The 23,162-nt window shown below is 44.6% G+C and overlaps 1 long non-coding RNA gene across 1 annotated transcript; it reads right to left on the reverse strand.

The window, feature by feature from the left end:
• Nucleotides 1-5,626: 5,626 nt before the first annotated feature.
• LOC137126026 (uncharacterized) lies at nucleotides 5,627-23,096 on the reverse strand. Its single transcript, XR_010914253.1, has 3 exons — nucleotides 22,836-23,096; nucleotides 11,702-11,828; nucleotides 5,627-9,775 (listed from the first exon to the last, which is right to left on the reverse strand). It is a non-coding gene; the product is annotated as an uncharacterized lncRNA (long non-coding RNA).
• Between the last annotated feature and the right edge of the window lie 66 nt (nucleotides 23,097-23,162).

Below are 23,162 nucleotides of genomic sequence, written 5' to 3' on the forward strand. Positions count from 1 at the left end.
CCCGCCCTCATCTCCTGCTTCCGACCACTTTCCCGCCTGTCTCGCAGCGTGTGATTGATGTCGCGAGGTAGCATTAACACTTCTCATGCTGCTAGTGCACGAAGGAAAGGGGGAGTTGGCGTAATGTACGCAAACGATTGATTACCTCACTGCCACCACTAGTTGATGACTCCTGCAAACATGGCTTCCCTGGAATTGATAACCCAGTGCTCTTGCTTTCTTGTTTCCCCCCCTTCACTAAACTTTACCCATTTCTTCTCCCATGCTGCAGTTATAAAGGAAAAGTGAATTTGCATATGGTGAAATAATTAAAACAAACAAAGTGAGGCTGGGACCCCCTGGAGAGAGGAGCAGGGACGAGCAGGGAGGAGGAGGAAGTGAGTAATGTGGGCACAGAGACGGGTTTAATTGTTCCACGCCGGGGTTTGTGCCATTTATCTTCAACTCTCTTGCTCCGCTGCTATTTCATTTGTCACCTTAGTACAGATGAGCGTTTACGTAGCTGTTCTCGAGATATCTGTTTCACGGTAAGCAGCTAAATACACACACACAGACACATGCCCACATGCATTAAACTGTCATACTTTTAAGAGGCAGGTACGAATGTCTCGCTGCCAGTGTGGAAAGATAAGTCAGAGCAACCAAAGTTAACTGCATCCTTCCTCACACATATGTTTTGTTGCTTTAGATTATAGGCCTATAAAGAGCTGTTACATAAAGGGTTTGCAGAGAGAAATGTTCTGCTCTCACTCTCAGAAGCAGTCATTATGCTCCTGGAGCTTGCACACTCACTACTTAGTCCTCTCTTCTTTAATGTGTGTACATAGTGTGTTTTTGTGCACATGCATAATACGAGTAAGTTCCCGTGTGTGTGTGTGTGTGTGTGTGTGTGTGTGTGTGTGTGTGTGTGCGTGCGGGGTGCTTTTGAGCCGGCTCCCCGCCGGCGCCGCAGGGTGTGAGTCGTCACGCGCTGAGGGCTGTCCGCTGCGTTAGCACCAGAGTGGCTAAAACTCCATTTTCTGCAGTGTTTGAAGCAAGAGGATGAAAGTCCTTGCTTTTTTCTCTAAAGTTCCCTCCCTCTCTCTCAATCTCTCTCCCTTCTGACGCCTCTGATAGACAACCCAGTGACCGGCCACTTCTTTAATTAAAGGCACAGTCTGCTGTTTTTTTCCCCCCCTCACATGAAAGAGTATTGACCTGATGGGGCAGATATGAGGACGATGTAAGTGTCACTGAACTCAGTTTGGTCGCCAAAGACAGAGTGTGTGTGTGTGTCTGTTTTAGCCAGTAAGAGGGGGCATCTTTGAAGTAAAGTGGGGGAGCAGCTAGAATCAACAGTAATTTCAGTCACGCTAATCGCTGCAGTTGTAGTTGAGCCAGGATTTCGGTCATAAAAGTGTCACATTGGACACCAGATCAAAGATAACTGCAGCGTCAGCACTCTTAACCCAAATCAGATGACTTCACTGGGTAATTGCATTTTTTTTAAAAAATCAACACTGACCTTTATCCCTGTAAGTGAAAAGAAACAATTTATTAGGTATTAAAAACACAAAACGTTAGATTAGTTGGAAAACGGCTCATCACATCTTAATATTACAACCCTTTACTTGGCGATGTAATCTGGATTCCCTTGATCATATTTGATTGTTTCCTCACTTAAAACATGAAAACAGGTTCTTTAGTTGTCTAGCTGTTCATCTCAAGTCTATCAACTGGTCTAATATCACATCTGTAATTGGACCTGCAGCTGCACTGCAAATGTGATTATATTCAATGTAGCAAATGCAGTCAGCCAGTGATTATGTTCCACTGCAACACGTTTTGTGAATGAATAAAGTGCCATGCAGCATAGTGGTTGCTAAGGTGATGTGCATAAATGTGCAGGGCTAAGCCAACGAGTCCCATGTGTGGTCACTTCCATGCAACAGAACCAATTTGGTTAAGGTTAAAGGAGGCCGTGGATTTGGTTTAATAGCGAATAGCATGTTGTGTCTGACTGAATGTGGACAAAAAATATGTTTTGGCATGTTCACTATCAACATATTTGCGACTTGGCACTTGTGATTGTTGATCATCTCCAGAGATTTTCTTTAATTCCGTTTATTTGGATCGTCGATTTGGAACCTTGACTCAGTTGTAACTGGGCAGTGTGTTGCTAAAGGTGGGTCGCCGCAGGCCTTAAGTGTTCTCGAAGCCACACTCCGAAACAACAGTGGAGAAAGCTTTACACTTTGGGAAGTCACCAGCATAAATATATATCCTCGAATTAAAATCTTCCCTCCTGCATGTGTGGCAAAGCAGCATTTCTCAGGTTTAGAGCTGAACAACAAAATTAGCCGATTTAACTGAAGCTGGCGTTAAAACCATCGCACGGCAAAAGTGAGCTTGCATGTTTCTGTTTTTCTTTTTCAGATATGTGTAGTCGACATTAACATGCAGCCTAGTTCACCCTCTGTAAGGAACTCCAAATCATCCGAGCTGGCTGTAGCTGCGGGCGAAAACAACAAGGCTTTAAACGCACGCTGTCGAAGAAGAAACGCTTTCAGTCTCTTAGAGCTCATTCTAATCATGTGCTTCCTGTTTTTGTTGCTTTGTGTGTCTCTCTGTGTGTGTGTGTGTGTGTGTGTGTGTGTGTGTGTGTGTGTGTGTGTGTGTGTGTGTGTAAATCCCTTGCTGTTTGTGAGCTGTGCGACACTGCTGGGTGCTGTCTGTGTCGGCTTGCTGGATATCAGGCACCCAAGGATCCTCAGAAGCAGGCATTACCAGTTAATGCACCTCTGAAGAGAGCATCTGCACTTAAGACAATTATACCGCAAATGGGTGTGTAGGTGTGTGTGTGTGTGTGTGTGTGTGTGAGACAGAGAGAGAGTCAAAGACAAAGGAGTAAGTGAGACAGACAGAGGACCGTGGAGGAAGAGCTTTCTATGTCTTTGCATGTGTTTCTCATTCTCCTTTTGAAATGAAATCAGTTTTCCGCGCCTTATTTTTTTGTTTTTAGGGTTTGAAACATTTGAGGTTTATTTTCGGGACCAATTGCAGCTTTTTTGCAACAAAGCCAGCAGCGTGCACACATACACACACACACACACCTTTCCTGGCTATCTGGTTTGACTAAAACCTAGTGTGCGTTCAGTCAATCCAGTTCTTTCCAGAAGAACCAGAACCCACTTGGATGGATCTGTTGTGAAGAATAAGAACCGTTCAAAACTGGTGCTTCTCACTTCATCTGGAGGAAGATTATATGAGAGCTGCAAAATGAAAAGGCCAATGCAGTAAAACAACCGAAAGAAACACGCACAATCTTCAGGAGCACGGTTTGGGGCATATTTCATAGTAGTGCTGGGTTCAGTTTCATATATATCTGCCTATCCTGTTTAGGACGGGGCTGCAGCCTCCGCGGGGAATTTAGAGTCACCAGTTAACCTAACGTGCGTGTCTTTGGACTGTGGGAGGAAACCGGAGCACCTGGAGGGAACCCACGCAAGCGCGGGGAGACCATGCAAACTCTACGCGGACGCATTTGTGCTGGCTACAGCTGTTTTCCATCTACACGTCCGCCCATCCCATTCTCGTGAAATGGAACGTCTTGAGGACATTTCTTCAAAATTGGCACCAACCAAAGCACACTTGGACTTCAGGATGAACTGATTAGAATCCAAGTCTTGACAGACATGCCTGGAAACTGCAGCTTAACTTGGCAGAGTAACTACTAGGCAGTGACTCTAGTAACCGCTGGACGTGGTCAACCTACCTGGTTCACTAACAGTGCTTTTTGATTTACAGCGGAGACGCGTTGGTCCCATCAATCCATGTTCGTAGACGTCCAATATGGCTGACGGAGGGTGTGTTAGATCACCAGGGGTATTTGTGCCAAATATATCCTGGTTAAAAAGTTTGTTCCAGTCAGCTGTCCCATGTGTCAGCAGCACCTGACACCCTCCCCCCTCCATATGGCAGGTGTTCCCGTCCTGTGATAAATAAACTGCTGGCTACTCTGACCTTTGCCTGCGTTGAACATGTGCTGGTGCTGGATGAGAAGAGCTCAGCAGGGGGAGGGAGGGTGTTGTTGGTGGTGAAGTCCTCCTTCCCTTCCCTGTTCCCTCCAGTCCTCCCACTCCTCTCCCTTCCAGTCCTACTTAAACGTTTTCTCCCCTCCGCCGGAGTCAGCGGTCCATCTCGCACTGCAGATTGCCTGTGACAGCCGCACTATTTCAAGTCGGGGGTTTGAGCTAAATTGGAGTGAGCAATACCACCTGTGCCTGCTGAAGGGCCGCTCGGGTTTGCACTGTTGCGCCGCAGACAGGAACCATGAGGGAGGGGAGGGGCTGGGATGTGGAGGCGAGGGGGGCCAAAAAAGCTGCTACCTGCAACCATCAAAGCTCTGTGTTTCACATGCAATCTGCCCAGCTGGCTCCCCAGTGAGGAGGGGTAGGCTCAGAGCAGAGCTGCACGCTTGCTGCTCTCTCTCTCTCTCTCTCTCTGTAACACCTCTGTCCTCCTCTTCCCCCTTTTAAAATGTTCCTCCACTCACCCAAAGGCCCCATAATACTCTGCGGTTCTGAGCCGCTTTAGATCAAAGTTGACAATCGTGAGAGAAACGTGGCGAAATTCTTTGGTTGTCAGGGTGAAACAAAAAAAAAAAAAACGTTCTGGAGCTTTAGCTGATTTAGGGCTGTAGCTTCCAAACGCTGGCAGGAACAAAACCCAACCACAAGACGTTTGCTATGACCCATATCTGCAAACTCAACAATCAGTAAGAGGTATTTGCTGCACATGGTTAGAGCCATTTTTAAACATGCATAACGGTTTTGTATGGCAGGTCTGTGTGAAGCGTAGTGCAACAGAATTAGTCCTCTGGACTTGGGAGAGCAGTAGTCACCTCAGAGTGTTCAGGAGTCAAACCCGGGCTTGTGCACACGTCCTGTCAACAGCAAAATGGACGCGATTTGCGAGTTTCTTTTTATCTTTTCAGGCAAGTTTAGCATCAGGGCCAAGTTTTGATCGCGACTTTACTGACCTTCAAAAACCATCCAGCTCCTCCACTGTTGATTATTACTTAAAGAATCACACATCATCTGGAACTCATGAAACACTTCAAAACCTTTTTGTGAACCCTAATGTGCATCATAGTCATTCAAAATGATTTTATTTCATGTATTAAACTATTTATATTTTAAACTGAAGGTGACATTGGGAGTTGTCATTAGAAAACAGTTTTACCATTGAAGTGTTTTTGTCTGCTGTATCTGCTTTATAAAACTGGTGCCAGTTCAACATTTGGAGACAGACACATTTCCAAGCAAGATGTCTTTGCTGCTGTTCTGCTTCCCCCGAAGCTTGAAAATGTTTAATTTAAATAGAAAAATATTAACAGGTATTCGGCAGTACCCGTTGTAATGATTTACCTCTGACATTGTTGGGAGTAGTTGAGGTGCTGGGGCTTAAAAATAAGTCTGCAACAGCAAGACACAAAACAATGTTTTCAGCTGATTAAGACTCATATTTTTGTGTATGGATTTAGCACAGCAGGCATTTGCTAAGGTTCTGAATTTACAAACTCACACATCAGCACGTGATTCAAATCACAAGTTTATTTATTGTTCTTTAAAGTGGAAATTTACCATTAAAATGTGAACGGAAGATGATCCACAAAACAGGTGTAATATTTATAATTTAATACAGAAGTATATGGAACAACCACCGTTTCTTTTTGTTCTTTTCATCGGGCAACAATGGCCAGTGTTTTTTTGGCCCATTCAATTACAATATTGTTCAATTATTATAACTGAATTATTATAACATTAAATTAATGTTCAATTATAATACTGTTCACAGCTAAATGTCTGAACTTATTAAATCTTTTTCTGCATTAAGTCAAACTCTCTGGTCAGTGTGGGTGTGGTTTGATCATAGATGACTCGCAGTGACCAAACAAGCCACTTAGTGTGCTGAGATTTTCATTCGCTTGTTCCTATAGAGCTCAAAGAAAAAGAGAAAATAGAGACAAGTTTGAGGTAAAGTAATGAGAATAGTAGAAAATAGACTGAGTGTAGTGAGAAAATAGTAGAAAGTAAAGATTTTAGTTGGATTTAGTTTAATTCATGACGTTGGAAATTCCTCCACAACATTTCTTGACTGTCACAAACGAGACATCTAAATGTCCCCTTGCAGAAAGGAGACTGGGAAAATGGGTGCTGCTGGGGGACATTAGACTCCCTCCCCCTCCCCCTCCTCTTCCTCCCGCGCTGGATACAGTAGGCATCATTTAGCGCGGAGAGCGCTGGAACCAGCGTGGGGTTAGCCACGAGGTCGCCACACTTACTGCACGGCCGAGCTCATTTCCACCGCGGTCCACAGCTCGGGCTTTCCCCTCAGAGTGAGTGCGAGGAAGAGAGAGAGAGAGGACGACTGCAGCCAGTGAAATGGCTCATTCACTTTCTGATCACAGCCCACCACTCTCCCCCTCACACAGTCACACTGACACACACACATTTCAGACTGTCCTCATTGTTTGGCTGTTTGCTTGTTTCTCTCCTCACTCCCCACAGAAACGTGAAATACTTCCTCAACTCTGACAGTTCACTTTGTGATGGCCATCACATGCCGGACTCAGCGCGTTTCCTTTAAACTGATCGCGTTGTAAGTGCTATCCGGGCATCTTAAGATCAAACCAGATTAAAAATACTTTGTAAAAAAAATTTTTTTTTTCTGCAGACAAAAGTAGAACGCACACGCGTGCAGAGTTGGATTTCACAATTCTGTTAATCCCTTTTCTCAAACTAATCTGATAAGTGCAGCTCCTGTAATGATACTTAGACGAGCCAAAACGGGCTTTAGCTGTCACACACTTCAAGCCTGTTTTTTCACAGGAACACAGACACAAGCTTGCACCGTTTTCCCCTTTCACAGACACACACACTTTCTGTCTTTCTTCCACACACACTAACACACACACACACACACGCAGATTTATGTGCAGGCACCCCAGAAGGCACGGCAGTGCTGAACCAATCCACTTTTGTTGACTTGTACGCCTGCCAACTCACGCTATGAAGACGTCTGATCAGCCAAATGGTCAAACACCTGAGATACACAGCCTGTAATGCAGTTCCTCACATGAGGCATTTACCTTAGGCTGCACGCTAAATCGTGGGTTCATTCAGAAGTAAATTTGTAGGAGCTCACGTGCATGTGCGGACAACAGCCAAGTTACGTGGATGTGAAAACTATGCTAAGATGGAAGAAATGTAGCTCCTACTTTTACGAGAAATTGCAGCGAGCATTCAGGTAAAGATCATCAGCCGTGTAGTTGTTCAACATCACTGTGCCTGCTAGGATTATTAGAAGCATCTGCAAACTATGCCACGAAATATTCAACTTACCCCTGAGATGGACGCGAGAAAGCAAACAAATGCTAAATATAATTTATTGGTTTATTTAATCCTAGCTGCCAAACTGATTCCACGAATTCACGACACTTTAATTTTAAGGCCCTGCTCAAACGAGTTCTCGGGTTTTATTTGTGTGTTTTGTCCAATTCTGCTTTTAACATACATGTCCCCCTTCTGCAAAAGCATCTGCACACGGCAGCTATCGTATAGTTAGATTTAGCTGGACATGCTGGTGGTGGGCGGGAGTAACCCCTGGTTGGGATTAGGTAAAGACTCCGACGACAGTTTAATTCTTAAAAATATGTAACGGCTAAAATGTTGCCACTAAACCGAAATAAATGCGGTTTCGTTTTGTGCACGTGGTGTTAAACTCTCTAAAGAATTAAGGACAGGTTTTCAGCAATCACCAAATGGTGAGATTTTACAAAACGCTGCCTGTGCTTCTCTGCATCGACCCCAAACGCAGCGCAACATTTTGAAGCTTTGAGTAGTTTCAGACTTTGTTAACGATTCTTTTTCCTGCAGATGTAGTGGCTGCACCAACTTGCAGTCACAAACTGATTTCATTTGAAACCGCACAGTTCATTTATAGCATATTTATAGAAGGTAACACCTGATCGCGATGACACGATTAAAATCATGTCTTTGTCATCCAAGTTTCAACAGTTCCTTGTTTAAAATCTGTGCGCAGGAAAAAACATGAGCAAATGTTATGTGTTCCGCTTGGTGGCAGATAACACACCAGTTGCTGCAGCATATTTTTGGGACGTTTCTATTTCTTTATATCATTGCAGATGCCAAGCAAACAATCAGAGTAGTGTGAAGGGAAGTGTAAAACAGAAATAAACCCAAGGAGCTTCGCTGAACACGAGAGTACATTGTTGCCAAAAGGTTTTCTTGTTGTATCCTTCTAGAACTCTCGCATCGCGTGTTCGCATTTTAAGACTCATGGCCAAACTTGGAGAGGGCCAGGCTTCGCTCTCAGACACAATTTCCCTTCACGGCCCCAGTCTCTCACACAGGGATCGATACCACCACACACCACAGCCCTTTACTCACACTCCAGCCTGGCGGTAAGGGATTGCAGGGAGCCAGCCGGGTCAATGGCCGGGTCCCGGTCGGCTGATGGCCGTTCGTTAAAGAGCGGTCGACGCGGCAGAGCTCGGTGTTAACGGTGTCAGCCCTGATACTCCCGGCGGGCCGCTCTCTCCTAATGACCAGCCAATCAATAGCCGTCTGCCCTCAGTACTGACCAATCAAATTGACATCTCTTGTTGACACATTGAACCGGAGAGGAAGAGGAAGGTTCAGCTGTGCTATAAATCCATTCCACTCACACTGTTGCAGTCATTTGGAGTTTTGTGGTGCATTTTATCAAAGTATTATGGATTATTGATAATAATTGCAGCTTCTATACAGGGTTAAAGTGATTAAGATGAAAAAGGAAGCGTGATGCTGCAGGTTTTTTAAATTGGTGGTTTCTACTCCTCTGTACGCAGAAACAAACTCGCTCTGCTTCAGTTTTTGGCACCATTTCGTTTCTGTGACAAATTCACCTGTGTCTCTGCTGTTGAACTTGTTTTTTTGTTTTTTCCTCTTTTCTCTTTTGGGGTGAGATATTTTTATCCGCTCCATGGGGTTTCTTTTTCTCTACCTCCCTGCCTCTGTTTTCCTGTCAGCTTTTGGCATCTATCTGCAAATAAACCAAACCAAAAATATTTATACATAAATGAGTCCAGGAGCCCAATTTTCTTGACTGTTTCACCTCAAAATGTCGATTCTTTCTTTAAATCCAGCTGTCGCCGTGTGCTGCATCACCGTTGGGTGTGTTTGAGTGAAGCGGAGAGGAAATGGATAAGTTCAGGAGATGAAAGCGAAATCTGGCCACGTGGCGACAGCTACACTGGAGCCTCAGTCCTCGGTGTCTGTCGCTGAGTCGCCTCGTCCAACAATCTGTCCGAGCGCCCTCAAAGGGACGTTTGTCCCGCCACAAGGGTCATTCAGAACTCACACGCATATACAGAGATGAAGACAGAAAGAAGCACACCCTCTCCTGACTGGACAAATGGACACTCGGTGCCTCTGAGTGAGCCACTTCTGGACCACTTTAATCACCTCGCACAACGAAAGTAGGCAACTTTGTTTTTAATCTGAAGACTTGTTAATCTAGAGGCAGATAGACACTTGAAGGACAAAATAGATGGAGAGCACTGCTTCTGTTGATCTGTTTTTATTGAGCAATTGATTGCATTAGAGCAAGACAGTCGGTTTTCAGCTTTTCCTTAAAAGAACCCTTACCAAAGCTGGAGATGCATGGTTGTCACTTTATAGCAACCACGTGCAACTCTGTGCAGACATTAGTGGTCCAGAGTCCTTAAGTCCTGCAAAGACAGACAGAACACAACAGCGGTAAAAATGATTAATTTCTCAACGGGGTTTGGAATCAAAACCCCATTCAGGCACAGTACGTGTAATGTGACATTATAGCTCGACATTTACCTTGTCACCGATCTATACAAGACCCCATTCATAAAAACACACGTTCTCAGGTCTCACATTTTACATGACATAAATGTTAAAAATGAAATTGTGCAGAAAACGTCTGGCTGCATAAACTGATACGTCCCACCTCAGCTCTGGCGAAGTAGCTCATGAAACAGTGTCTGAGAGGAGCTGGCGTTGGAGTATTTTCAGCAGTGACAATGTGACATCATGCTGAGGGGAAATGAGCACGAGCAGAGATATGTTCCCCAAAAAAAAAAATTAAAAATCTACCAGCTCTATCCCTGAGCTTCACTGACAAAAATGTCTTTAGGTGTTGGGGATTATGGATTAATCTATAATAACTAGTGAAGGGAAAGAGAAAGGAAGGAAAAAACTGTCTCCCGAGCCCCCGAGTCTACCACCACCGCCACCACCGCAAGAAATAGTGCCTCATCATCCAATGTTCCCACTAATATTCCCAAATTATATCGTTTAGACCCGTATCAGTGCTGTAGAATTAATCATCGTTTCCCTGACACTAGCCCTTCCCCAGAGTTCATTAAATAAACTGTAGCCGGCCCCCTCCCCTCTCTAATTTCTACAAGTTGCAGTGGAGATTTTTCCTCCTTCTTTTTGGTCCCTTCACCCAGCCGCACCCCTCCATCGCTTGATAATCTGTTTATCCGTAAGTGTCACATTACATTTGCGAAGCAGCTGGGGGGGACCACTACCATCTTGTATGGAGGGGCTTCAGCGTGATTACCCGGCCTCATATTTGGCGCGCACTCAGACTTGTCAAATCCTTTGATCTGAACTGTCTTCATAATCACTTCAAAAAGTCTTCCTGAGAGCGTGAGGGCTTTACAGATGGGCTTCCTACTTCCACGGGACTACACTCTTATTCTCTGAGTGCCTGTGCATGGGTTGGGGTCTGGCTGTGTGTTTCTACTTATGCATATGTGAGCCTATTTAGTCCCGAATTGTCAGTGTGCGTGTGTTTTCTGTCGTTCTCTACACCTTCAATTTACCTAAAAAGCAAAACAGCAGATAAAAATGGATGTAAGTGTCCTAACTCAATGCTACATGCTAACTGGATAAAGCACCGTTTTTGCTGTTAGTGTGCTAAATCAACCAGGTTGTTGCTCTTGATAAATTAGGAATTAATGCAGGAGTACGTTGGGTGAAAATTGGCAACAGAATGAGAAACATGCATTTAGCTGTTTTGCACTAACAGGAAATGAGGTCATACGTGGACCCGAGAGCATCAAACTGCAACTTTGGACCAACCAAAAGTGGAACATTTTTTTTTTGCACCTTGCTGTGTTTAAACTCATCACGTGCCCTGGATTTCATTACCGCAACAGCTGCACGTGTCTCCTCTTTGTATGTGTGTGTGTGTGTGTGTGTGTGTGCACGTCCACGTTTCTACCTCTGGGCCCGGGAAAAAGGCCTTAACTGCGACAGAAAACAGTGGCCCTTCAGTTTATTTTCCAAAATCCTGCCCCTGCTGTCTCCGGGCCTAAAGTCCTCCTCTCTCCAGTGCAGCGGACGGATAGATGGAGGTGGCAGCAGGGAGGTGAGGGGGTGTAAATGGAGCGCTCTCCCCGTTCATTCTGCGCTTCAACAATAGCATTTACATATTTTTATACCCTGTCTTTCCCTCTTTCTCTCTGTGTCTCTCTCAAAGAAAACAGCCTGAAGCGTGAATACTCCAGCAGCAGGCGTGCAGAGGAAAATGGAAGCTAGGGAGACGGCGTGTCCGCTTTTGCCCTGGGAGAGAGAGAGAGAGACAGAGAGAGAGAGAGAGAGGCTGTGTGCCTTACCTCCATCGGTTCGACATCGGGGGGAGGATGTGTGGAGGGGTGGTGGGGGGGACAAGGAGGGGGTGTCACAGGAGGACTAGATTTTGGTGTGTGTGTGTGTGTGTGTGTGCAGTGCCAGGCGACTCCCCTGAAAGAGGAAGAAACAAAGAGGAAAAACAGACATTAGAATCAGGTGCGTGCACAGAATCAGTACTAAAACGCAAAATCACTGCTTCTCCACCGTGTACCACAGGAAAAAATTGTACTTTTACTCCAATACATTTAGTTGCCGTTAAGTTGACTTACACAGTGAAAATAATCCGACAGTGTTTGTACTTTTTAGATCCAAGCAGTTTGGATGATGAATGTTTTCATACATTAGTTGCCAAACCGTGCAACTTTTTTCTGATTAAACGCGTTTTTATATTTTTGCCCGTTCAGGCGACCTGTGACCTGTAAATGCTTGTGGACCTGTCTATTCCGCTCTGCTACGATTGGCCCATCCCGCCGACCGATTGAATCCTAATGAGGCGAATCGGAAACACCTGAGGGCTGAGTGAGTTTGTGTCGTTTTACGTTGTTTGGTTTACTCCTGCAAAGTTATTGGAAGCCCCAGTACAGTAAGTGGGCTTCAGCTTGTTCGTGTTTTACTCTCCGTTTAGTGAATCCACCGGCTGTGCTGCTTCAACTATATTCAAGAGCAGTTTTACACTGTTGTACTGCTTGTTCTACACGTGTCTAATGCTACACAATATAGATAAAAACTACAAAACATTCCCCACCAGAACGGCTCTTTTGCATCACTGTTAAGCCCTTGAGTCACAATCTGTGACAGTATTTTCTACGAGCCTCCGGGTTGTGGCACAATCGGTGCCGTCTCATTTGTGCAAATATTTATCGACGTCCGCCGCCTGTATTTCGGCCTATAGCGAGTTCATGAAAGCTTTTCTGTTTGCTGCTCGAAACACTGTGCGCGTCTGGCAGCTCTTTTCTGGGAACATGATGTGTTTTCAGTTTGTTGGGAGTAAGCAGAGGAACTGTTTGCATAAGCAGTGATGGCCATCCGTGCTGAGACGCAGACAAAAACATTAAATTCAGCTAAGAAACTCAAATGTCAACAACAGAAAATGTATGTAAAGGGACAAAACGGGGCCACCTACACTGTTTGATTGACAGGTGGTTTCTGGAAAGTGCAGCACAGAAATGCAGCAGGAAGCCACGAGAAATAAAGAGAAAGCCGATTTATTTTCCTTGCTGCTGAATCTGAATTGTGGATTGTAGATGAGCTTCTTCCTGTTTTACGAAGCACGGTGACCAAACCTGAGACTAATCGGTTTGTTTTGCAGCGTAGTGGAGGAACGAGGCTGTGATGTGTAAATGAAAAATAAAGTTGTAATCGGGTGACTTGGCAAAAATCTGAACTTCGATAGCCCTGCACCGTCGCAGTACCTTTGCAGACAGACATCAGAATATGGATCAGAGCTCTGACATAGGCTCCTCTGTGGGCACATTTCTATGTGCATAGAAGACTCTTTGACATACATTCAGATTACTGGCAGAACAGAGCAGCGTTATGTAACAGTGTCATTCAGAGCTGGAGGAGAGCACACAGGTTGGAGAAATGTAGGCTAAACTTGAGTTTCTGTGGCTGATACTGACGCCGCTTCGAGACGTGTGCCAGTCATTGTCGGGGGGATTTGCGTTTGCGGGCCGCTAATCCGGAAAGGTCCACGGCAAACACAGCCGCGCGCACCAGGGAGGACGGAATTTAAGACGCACGCTCTCCCGACCACAGGCATAACTGCTGAGAATTGGCCATGCTTTGCTAAGCTTTCGTCTCACACCTACAAATATGAAGGTTACAGTCTGAGAATAACAAGGCGGGCAGCACTGTGCAGGGGAGAGAACAGCGTGCCGCATGTAATTTCATTTTACATGACACCCTGCATTATCTCAAGTTCAGTCATAAAAAGGAGGCGTCCCTGTGGAAGACCTTGATTTGGAGGTTGTAGGAACATAATGCGAGCTTTCACTCTTTTCTCCTATTTTGACAATGGAGACATTCACACGAGCAGAGATGCTGTTCGAGGCAATGTACATAATATTAACAGCAGCGTGTGCGGCGCCATGTGTTGCACTGAAAGGTTGCAAGGATGTGTTTGGTCGCCGAATGGACGACACGCGGGGTGTCGAATGTGATGCCACCTTTGACGCAGCGTGAGAAACGCTCTGAAGATAAATGGGACAATGAAATTTGTAAAAACTTGTTCAGAATGCCCAGGAGAAGAGGTTTTTTTTTTTTTTTGATCCTGCTCAGCTAAAAAACAAACTCCTGGTGTTCATTTTGGTAAAAAAAAAAACAAACCACTAAACAACACAGTCAACATCACTTCCTGGAATGACGACCTGACGGTGCACGACCAACAGCCAAAAGCTGAGAGGGATATTGGACTTGACAGTCCATGCTGAGGCAATTTTCCAACATGGCTGAACAACAAAGTTCTATTGTCCTCTATTCTGTGCTGCATTGTTTAATTCTCTTTTAACTAGTCATCATTTAAACAGCTAAATATTCCCCTTCGCAGTCAAACAAAAAAACCACACTGAAACAAAAACAGAGGACAGACGCACACACACACACACACGCACAAACACCACCCTCCACCTCTCCCCATGTCCTGTGATATACACTGTTTCCTAGTCTGGTTTGCAGTCTTCACTGAGTAATGTGTGGTGGGTGTGAGCTCAGAGGGGTCCACGGCCAGCATCCAGTGCCCTCAAAGCCACTTTTGTGATGCTGTTGGGTTCGATGCTGAAGCCAGGCCTCGGTGAAGGAGGAGAGAGAGGAGAGCTCTGTGAAGCAGCGAAGAGAGAGTGTGTGTGTATAGAGGTGGCCAGTTGTGTAACTATAGAGGCTTTGCAGTTGCTTTTTTCCAGTTACAGGAGGTAGAAATTCATCAAGATGTTTGTGAAGAGCAGGATAGACACAACGGGACACAGGCCCTGAGGTCCCAGAGGTCAGATGGCCCACAAGCCAAAGCCTGTGAAGGTATGGGCCATATTTTTGATGCACAACAACCACAAAAAGATCTGAAAAAGCCCAATAAGTAGGCACAAGCGAACCAAAAACCGAAAGAACAAGAACATAAATGTACATAAACTGTTGAACTCAAATGACCACAAATTAACTCTAAACAACCAAAACCGGGGGGCTAAAAAACTTCTAACAAAAACAGCCTTATGTAGTATCCAATAAGAATTTGTTGCTTTAAAAACTCTGTTTCACTGGACTTCACTGGCACCGAGTGTTGTCGAACAACTTTAACAACCCCACGCAGTCGTCATCTCTTTAGGGGACTGATCAGAGTTTTGTTGCAGTAGCTAAGGCTGAGTGCACTTTAATCCAATATGGGCAAAAACCAAACCATGGCCTGCTACAACAAAAACAACTGGTGGCCAATGCAAAGAGGGCGAAATGTAAAGGTGCAGCATATAGTCACAAAACTGTCAGTGTCATACTGCATAGTTGGAAAAAGCAAAAACCAATTCAAGCTCGAAAACTGACAAAGTGCAATCAGCTGTTCATACTGTAATCACTAAATGCCTCCAACATGGCCGACAGAGGGTGACTTGCATCACCTAAACACTCTCTGTCGCTGCTGATGTAGCTGCATGTTAGTTTACCCAGTCTGTGTGTGTGTGTGTGTGTGTGAGTGTGAGTGAACCCAGGCAGGGGGAGAGGCAGAGTCATGCAGAAGAAGATGTATGTAAACCCATTTCCAAACAAATGGGCCCGACTGCACGGCAACGAGGAGAGGTGCCATAAGCGTCCGGCGTGCATAATGCCCGCATGAATCAAGACTTCCCCGGCTGCTGAACGTGACCACACAAGCTCGTGTATGAATAGCACATGTCACCCGCGGCCGCATATCATCAATAACAGTCGGCGACCCCTACAGCAAGGCCCCATTCTGAAGCAAAGAGTTGGTGATCACGATTATAAACGCCTTGGAGCTGGAGCTAGCTAGCTGCACTCAGCCGGTCGTACACGCTTGTGTGAGGTGTGTAATGGAGGCGCAGTGTAGTAGAATACATCCACAATCTACGCTGCCTAATACAGGGGCTGTCAAAGTGTGGCCTGAGGACACGCAGAGGTCTCACCGAGGCTTTTAAAGGAAAGTGTGTCTGCAACTCTCAGCTCCTTAACTTCAAGCCCAGGTGCACTTTCTGATGTTGGTGACGATTTTAAAGTGAATGTTGTGTAGTTTCGGAGCTTTGGATGTACGTTCTTCTCTTCCATTATGCAGCCATTGACTTTGATTCACTTCTACATGGCAACACAATCCCAATGACACGTTCACGAATTTAGCTGTTCTTTCAAAAAGTCTATCAATCCATAATTTAACAGACTCACAAAACAGCCGCATGTATTAATTTCATGTTAATGTCACATCATCTTCTTATTCTAATGCAAGTTTTGACAGGTCTGCACTGAATCATCTTATCATGCTCATGTAACTTTTCCTGGCATTGATGCAAGGAAGCGGGTTCACAGAGTCTGTTAATCAATCAGCAAATCAATTGGAATCAATGGTTGACAGGGAAAAGTGGAACAATAGCAACAGCACTGTGCGAGCGGCATGTTTTTTATTTGCTGGCAGAAAATCCAAAACGTCGGCGATGTCTATTGCTCATTGCAGTTGATTCTCGCGAAATACAAGTGAGCGGAAGTCAGTGGATTTCTGGATATGTAAGAACAATGCATTCAGAGGTCTAAAATACAGCAACATCATTTCCTATGATGTACAGTGTAAATAATTTATAGTACACAGTATTACACTTTTACGACTGCCATTACAGCCTTGTGAGTACTGATTTTGGAGTTTACAGCTCTCAGTGATCATATTCATTACTTTCCACTCCATCCAACCCACACTGGTCCCATCATAGCTAAGGAGTTCCTGCTCATTTGCTAGGCATCGTGGGTCATCAGACGGGCCATAGGCATCACACTCGCGCCTTAACACAAAACATATTTGCGCTCAAACTTTGCACTTGCACACCCAAGCTTCCAGTGTCTGGACGTTGGAGGCTACATGTGGCTTTCTGTGCTCCACGAGAGGAATAGTCCTATATGTGAGCACAAATACACGCTCAGGCCCGAGAGGCCTGGCTCTGCGTCAGAGCCCAGCCAGCGACTCCATCTACCCCTCGTGCCCTCTAGCAGACACGGCAGCAAAAGTGTTTGTGTGCGAGCATGTGTGTACAAACACAGTGCGTTTGCATGCAGCTGAGTGTGTGTGAGTGTGTTCCTGGGGGTGGCAGTGTTGCCTTTAATGCAACACGACGCCATCATTTATCCCTGATTGGGACGAAAGCAGGAGCGTTGATTTTGCGCTACAGCGTGGTGCCCATAAAGACAAAGAGACGACATTTCCTCCCCGTTTTCCTCATGAATATCAAAGACAGAGGCAGCGCCACCACCGCTGCCGCCGCAACAACACATAAGGAAAAATTACTGCCCTATTATTTTATTTGCATTACCTGTAATAGGCAGCATATTGGGGGCTGTATTTATCGCCTTATCAGCAGCGGCTTGGCTGTAAGCATTTGCTGATTTATTAGCCATCTGGGCTTTGCCCAAACATCACACGTAATTACTTAGCAAATAGTGCAAAGACGGTAGCAGGAATTTTTTTTGTTGTTGTTGTTTTTACAACTTTGTGGGTTTTGCAACGGATTGACCAGACTTAGCAGACAGAAAGCAGGCAGCGTGCTTGATGTGTCTATCACATATGGGTGGGGGGGGTATCTTAGAGGCTAGTTTTCCCTGTTGCTGGCTCGGACCCAGACATGCCTGTAGCCTCGACAGGGAATCAGAGAATGGCTCTATATCCAGAGTCACTGCTATCTGTGGTTAGTGTTGTTTTTTTGTCTACCTGAGCGCCCGCTTCCATCCAATTATGTTGTTTGTCTTCTCAAAGCACACACACACACACACACACACACACACACACAGCCCACCCCACCCCCGCTCCTCGACACACAGTTCCACAAAGTTAGATAGAACTAGATCCATTAAGTTGGCGAAATGAGCACAGAAAAAGCGAGAGGGTTACTCTAGGTGCGCCCGTTCTTCTGTTATCCAATTTTACTGGGATTTGGAGTGATTTGCGCCTGGCTCCCCGAGGGAAATAAATACTTTGATTAATGTAATCCCGGGCAGGGAGGTGCCACAACCCCCCCATCCCATCCTCAGGGAATGCCACTGTTTAACAAACAAAAACAAAAAAGCTGGGACTATGGAGACACATGCTCAGTGGCTACAAACCCGGCTGCCGATTCTATAGATTTGCTTTCCTGTGGATTTAGATTATTTATTAATTACACTGCTTAATAACACAATCTCAGTCTTGATTAGCATGTGTAATACAGTCCGAGAGAACAGAAAAGCATGTCCGTCTGCGCATTTGCATACACAATATCCCTGTGGTTTGTTTTGATGCTGCAGGTGGGAGTGTTTATGCGTGTGTGTCCGTGCTGATGTGTTTCACATCTGCATGTTTGTGTGACTTACACACACACACACACATACACAGAGGGAGAGAAGGAGGGATGTGGCTGACACTGTCTGAGGCAACCAGCACCCAATGAGAGATGGGGGAAGAGACTTGGGTGGGGGTGGGGGTGGGGGTGAAGCTACCGCAGACTGACAGACAAAGCACCCCCTCCCTCCCTCCCTCCTCACCCAAACACACACACATGCACACACCTTTTTCCTCCCTCTGTCCCCTTTCTGACTCAGAAAGCTGCACATCATCCTATCTCTGCTGATCTGTGCCCCATCACTCACTGTGTGTGTGTGTGTGTGTGTGTGTGTGTGTGTGTGTGTGTGTGTGTGTGTGTGTGTTTGGAACAAGCCACATAGGTGAATCTTCTCCTCACTTCACCTCGTTTTTTTTCTCTCTAAAACTAAACTCGGTGCAAATGTTGTCCTTGTCCTTTACTTTCAAAATAAATCACACCACTATTTATAAGTTATTAGATGGTAACAAAAGTCAATCTGTGGCTCATTCTTTTTGCACAGAAAATTAATTTTGTGCAATTGAAACCGCTTTTCTGTCCTGAATATAATTTTTCTTTGTGTCAAAAAATACAACCTTTTTGTAAATCGCTTATTCTAATGCCAAACTGCAAAACGAATTTCAAAATAAGGGCACGCAGTTTGTGTCTAAGTCTCCTAAACTGCACAGACCCCTCCCCCCCCACCACCACCACCACCAACATTTTAGGGCAAATTATGACATCCCCATTGATTTCCAATGGAAAAATCAATACCTTCTGTTCAGATACATGACTCCTGGTGAACCGAGCACCGAGCACCACTGGAGAGTCCTGTGATAACACTAAACATATAATCTTTACCTGCATGTCAGCCATTTACAAACTGTAGGCCCACAGCGCTGCACTAATACATGGCAATTACTATAACCCCACATAATGGAATGAGAGGTGTATATAACTCTATATTGGCTTTTATTAATAGAATATTAATACAGAGCTTCTGTTTCATTCCGGTGGGTTAAGGAAAAAAATCCCTTTCATGTCTGAAATTGAAGGCACGTTTAATGTTCACACTGATATTCAGTGTAGCCCATTTAATTAAAGCCATAGTAGCTACATTATCATTTAAGTGCTCCAACTTGGATTCGGCTTTAAATCAACGTTTGGCCTGACGTGAGGCGCACTCAACGTATGTCGTTGCGCATTAGTGACTGGACCAAGGAGAAGAAAATAAATTAGGTAGCCCATAGGCAACTTAAGCGGGCCATAATTAAAACGGCAGGAAATGCGTCAATTTAATCAGAATATTGTAAGCAGGGAGCAGTGAGCGCTACAGGCACCTACACTGGGTTCAGTCACCTTCTGAGGCTGACATAAATCTGAACGTCACGAGGTGTCATGAATTTATGGCGGCTGCAGAAAGTAGAATCAAAGTGATCAGACTAGGAGGATGTTTTATGGGCGTTAAGGAATAGATTCATGTTGTGGTTTTCTCTATTATTATTTCTACATGTTTTCTTTAATTAAACCACTGTTAACCAGCAGAAAATAGCCGCTCTCGGTGCGTCACTCCGTTTCTTTAATTCCGTTTCATTTGGAGACGGGGATGCTATCTGTGATTTATTTGGCTTCTGATGGGGAGAAATGCAAGTTCACAAAAAAAAAAAAAGAAAAAAAAGACATCTTGATGAATTCCACAATCTGCTCCTGGAGGAATAAATAAATAAATGTCCCCCTGTAACACCATGACAGAATGGCTGCGTAATGCACCGTAATAACGCACAGTGCTGCTTTGTTGCTGCTGTTGCTGCTGCTGCTGCTGCTGCTTGTGGTGCTGATGATGATGATGACGAAGACTAAACGACTGGTCAAGCATGCAGGGGAAATTGCAATGCACTAGTTCCCGGGATGATTCATGAGTCCTGCCCAGCCCTCATTTGCCAATAATTCTAAAAGTCGCCGGTTAGTCATATGTTTCTACAAAGACCTGCTGGCTCAGACTTATGGCTTATGGGCTACTGCAGATGGCGACCGGCTTAAAACAGCGTGCAGGGCCTATCTAATCACAGACTATTTGCATATCAACTAGGGCTGCGCTGTCACTGATAGGCTGCTGACACAAGCCTCCGCTGATCAATACAGGTAAGGTTTGGTCACGCAACTGCTGCGGCGGGCGGAGCAAAGGGGAATGTGCGTGTGCGGGCCCAGCGTGGGGTAAAATGGGGTGGAATATCTGTAGAAATTGGATAATCAAATTAGGGTGTTCCGTTTGCCTCTGGGATTAAGGGGTGAAGCAGTCAGAGCCCCAGTCGTGTGTAATGTTTAAGGGTGTTCAACTTCACTTTGTACACTACACGGTGCGGGACACTGTTTTAGTTTTTACTACTGGCCCTTGGAAACGTGTCCCCATCCTGTTACTGTCCTCCTTCAGCCCTGTGATGTCTCAATTGCCAATCGTGCCAACCAGCTTTCCTTCTATGTCCCTTCTTGAAACGGTGGCCATAAAAAAGAAAAGTCAAAATTAACTGAAAAAACTAACGACACAAAAACTGTAACACAAATACACAGGAACCACGTGGCAATAACTCAACAGATGGATTTGTAACATAAACTAAAAAAATGATATTACTTACTACTTACAGTGATTCAGAAATGGGACATCAGTTATTTTTCCAGTGTAGATTAGGTTTTGTACATATTAGCGGCATTTGCATCATGAGTGAGCGCGACACCTGGCGGCAAAAGTCATTTAAAAAATATATCTAATAAAAAATAAAGTCAACATTAACTTCTAAAATCAGTTTCGCCTCAACCCTGACCGAAACTATTGCTGCACACACAACAGGTACTGTGAATAGTGACATATATCAGAAACACATATTACTATTTTATTTCAAATTAACAAATAATTATTTAAAATTTCCATAACTAAAAGTAGTGTGTACTGCTTTTATTTATTTATTTATTTATTGTTATTTTTGGGTGGTCACGCTCTACTAAATGATCTTTTTATGTTTTTAAAAGATTGCGATGACTTGGTTGCTGCTCCAGGTACCAGCCAGGTCATCACGCACTGGTAGAACCAAACATTTGCTCTCACTTAAAACCAAACTCACACTTAAACATTTCCCAGAAAACAAATGTGCTTTAAAAAAAAACAAAAAACTGGAGCCAAGGATTCTGATGTAATCTTGGGAATTATTAATAAAATTGCAACAACAACAACAACAAAAGAAGTAAAAACTGACTGATGGCTTATTACGTGTCCTCTCATGCGCAAAGTAACCGCGTTACTGTAACGCGTTACCGCTCAGCACCGGTGCTGCTGGCCAGGGAGACCGAGGCTCTTTTCATCTCGACTCCAGTGCACAAACATACAGCTTAATGCGACTAGTGTTCCCCGCTTTTATTGGGCTCACCATGGATACCAAGTGCTGGGCTCAGAAATGCACTCCCCCGTCAATGCGGGGAACGGGGTTAACCCGTGAGAAAAAACAAACCAAAAAAAAAATAAAAAAACTAACCCTTTAGCAAAGTATAGCGAAAAGCAAAACGACTTCTCCACAAGTTCGGGTTAATGTGTGATAGATCCTCAGTGATGGACTTTGTAGCAGGGAGCTGTCGCAGATACTCAAACGATCTGCGTGGAGATGGTGTTGTCTGCTGGTAAATAATTGCCTGTGACCACATTTTACTGTTTTCTTTTCTTTTTTTTCTTTTTTTTTTGCATGTGCACTTGTCTTTTTCTGACATTCCCTCGTCCGTGCGCTCGTTGGAACCGCTCCAAAAATAAAAACAATAAAAAACAAAAAAAACAAAACAAAATTTAAGAGAGCAGGAAAAATAAGCGCCCATTAAAGTCCGGGCTATTTCTATGCAATCACGAGGCTCGTCTGTCTTGCTGCGTGCGGTGCAGACCGAGCTGTGGTCGACAGGTTGCTGCACATAAACTTTAAACAAACTTTGCAGCGGCGTGATCGATTTATATTAAACGATTTCATATTGCACTTGCCTACGCGATCCCTCAGGAGGATTCAACCGAGGAGTCTCTCTCACCCCCCCCACCCCACACCACACACCTCTCTCTCTCTCTCTCTCTCTCTCTCTCTCTCTCTCTCTCTCTCTCTCTTTCGCTCTCTCCCTCCTTAAAATGTGATTGATTGCACTTTTCTCCGGTGGACATTCACTACAAAACAGCACAGCTTATCCATCTGCTCGCTATTTATAGTAAAAAAAAAAAAAAAAAAAAAAAAAAAAAAAGGCTGTGGTGCAAAAGCAAACAGCGTCGCGCTCATTGATTTTTTTTTAACGCACTAAGGATTTAAAATTAAATAAATAAATAAATAAATAAATGAGGAAAGGACGCACCTTTTTTTTTCTTCTTCCAGTTCGCGTAAAAATTGGAAATTGCACCAGAATATCGGTGCAGGAGTAGTAGTAGTAGTGCTGATATGTCATTTTCAAGCAGCGAGCGGACGAGAAGGGGCGAAAAAAAAAAAAAAAAAGCACGCGAGCAATGCGCGACACACGCGATAAACTCAAACATTCCTCAAGCGTAAAGAGAAATCCGCAGAGATAATTGTGGACTTACCTTGTGTCCGAGAAAAGGGGCAAATAGCGTCACATTGTTCCTAAGGAGTCTGTAAATGCTCATCTCCCCTTCGTACGACTCGCTGCTCCCTAAGATTTTCTTTCCTCTGCCTCAACTGAGCAGGAGCACTCCTCGGCTCCCGCTATTATTTTCACTAAAATATATGAAAATTTATGCAAATGAAAATCAGCACTAACTGTTCGTCTCTTGTTATACTTGGGGATGATTTTTTTTCCTCTCCCCCCTTTCTTTCTTTCTTTCTTTCTTTCCTTTTTTTTTTTTTTTAACATGCAAAATGAACGAGGTCCCCCAGCAGGGAACTTGGGG

This window comes from Channa argus, chromosome 4 (genome assembly GCF_033026475.1).
Source record: "Channa argus isolate prfri chromosome 4, Channa argus male v1.0, whole genome shotgun sequence".
NCBI classification, from domain to species: Eukaryota; Metazoa; Chordata; class Actinopteri; order Anabantiformes; family Channidae; genus Channa; species Channa argus.